Below are 2,409 nucleotides of genomic sequence, written 5' to 3'. Positions count from 1 at the left end.
CTCTTGTTTTGGAGCATTGATGTGCATTTTAAGTTTTGAAAATGATTTTATGCACAATCTTCTGCAGATTTATTATAGATGATGCTCAGAGTACAGTATGTGCTGTGAATGACTTAACTGCTATCACATTTAATTTTAATTTAATTTTAGCTCATTCTCGACAAACCTGACTGTTTTTGTGTTGWCTAATATCAATTGGTTGTAGAGGAAATAAGGAAAAATCAGTGAACAAAAAAAAAAAATCATCTGCCTTTTGCCTTTTGACGGCTGGTAAAAAAAGAAAATAGACACTTTAGGCTCAATCCAGCACATTCACAACTTCTGTCGGTTAGCTGTAGCTCTGTTGGCACTTCTCCGTCACGCGTCGTCTCCTTCTTAGAGTCTGGCGGCTTCCTTCAGAGACAGTGGTGGTAAAAGCCTTTCTGTCTTAAATGTCTGTAGGAAGTGCACTGTGAGGATTGGCTATCACTGACCCTGTAGTAAACACTGTGTGAAAGCGGCTGGAGTGTAATCTCATGTGCCGTGGGATCAAAAGAAGGGGAGCAAAGTTACCGGAGACGTAGGAAGAAAGAACCGCTGCTGCACCTGCAAAGCACCATCCCAAATAATGAACACCTGAGCAGATTGGAGGCAACTCAATTAATGTCACTGACACTGCCAGTCAGGTTAGAAAGGCAGGTACGCAGCTTCTGTTGGCCTTTTGTTCCTGAACAAAAGGCTCCCTCACGTATTCAGCCAAGAGTAGGGCAGTCTTTATGAAATGCTRCACAAATAATGATTCATTGTTTAAACTAGATGGGTCTGTGTTTCCTTCTGATATCACGCTTCATATCTTGGCTCTGCTCTATTGAACTGGAGGCAACGTTTGCAACAGCTGCTCAGCGAAAAGAAACAAATATTTCCTTTTTGTTTCGCTTTTTATGTGGCACAGTTTGAACTTGTTGGAGCACATCTGTCTTTCACCTTCATTTGTAGTTCCAGCTGTCATTTGGGATCAGTTGTTGCACAGATCACAAATGATAGTAGCCAAAAATAACCTAAATACAAAATACAGTTTTTAAACAATGATTTTATTGATTAAAATAAAAACTATCCAAATCAATAGCTTTAATTTTTTTCCAATTATTGCATTYTACAATTTTTAGTCATCATGTTCTTTGTTCTCTGCAGGTTTGCTGTAAACTTGGACTTTCTGCTTGCACCCCCGACGCTGGCGGACTTCGCCCAGGTGAGTCTCACCTCGGCAGGTTTGGTCGCCGGTGCTCCAACGTGGTGAGGCCATTTCATGCCTGGCTAAACCTGCTTTGTGGTCCAGGTCCCCTAATCTGGAAACAATTACTGTGGGATTACCCGCCAGCGTGGCCCAGCGCCTGCACAGATTTAATAAAAAAGTCTGCACCCAGGTCGAGGGCGTGGCTCCCCCTCAGTGTGACACAACACAAGCCTTCAGAGAATGTGCATGGAGACGAAAAAGTAATTGGGGTGGGCAGAAAGAAAAAAAAAGGGGGCACAAATAAAGCCACGTGATGATGGAGGGAAAACAGAGGGGAGGGCAGGAGGGCATGACAAGGACGACGTGTCGAGCCACAGGAGAAAAATAGAAGCCGTAGCAGCATGCAGACGGTGCATCTGTAGGGGTGGAGGTGGGAGGAGGGGAGGGGACAGGTCAGTCGGAACAGATCCAGAGCAGGACTTTCCCCTCAGCACAATTTACTCACTGCTTTACAGTCGCCCATTCGCCGAGGGCCACCCTCGAGCATAACCAGGGTTAAGTTACCAAACGCGACCCTGCCAACGTGACAGCCATCTACCACGAAAGCCCGCGGAGATGAGCTAGCTCATGCACCTTAGCCCCCACAAAGAGGGGAATGTTTGACGCACAATTCAAAGTAGAGGAGCAGGCGTGGCTCCTTGGTCCGGGCCAAAGAACAGAACAAAGATGAGCTGAAAATGAATCCCTCCTTCACAATGCCTGAATGATGTTTGTGGCAGATACCCATCTCACGGTACACAAAAGCCATCTTAAATGCTGAAAGCACAAAAGATCATATGCACAAAGGCTTTTTGTCTGCCATAGTTCCCCTTCGTTTTGATAATAGCTGCAATAAACCATTAAAGTTCAAAAATAACCRTGCAACAGAAGTGAAAGAAAATAAAGCAGATGTAACATTTGTCTTAACCTCACAGTAGAACTTGGGGCAACAGTGACAAACTGAGACTGCACATGTCCCGTAAACATTGTTTCAGCTGCTCTTTTGTTGATTGCATCCTCCGGACAAAACACTTTTGTTTGCACCACTTTCTGCTCTTGTTTGCAGGTGTTCCTCATTGGGCCATCTTTAGTGCTTCCAGGAAGGAAGATTTGCACTCTTTTTATTGTAGCATTAGCTGCTTCCAAAAAAAAAAAAA

This window comes from Austrofundulus limnaeus, unplaced genomic scaffold (assembly GCF_001266775.1).
Source record: "Austrofundulus limnaeus strain Quisiro unplaced genomic scaffold, Austrofundulus_limnaeus-1.0 Scaffold362, whole genome shotgun sequence".
Taxonomy (NCBI): domain Eukaryota; kingdom Metazoa; phylum Chordata; class Actinopteri; order Cyprinodontiformes; family Rivulidae; genus Austrofundulus; species Austrofundulus limnaeus.
Note: the sequence above shows the minus strand (reverse complement) of the source record.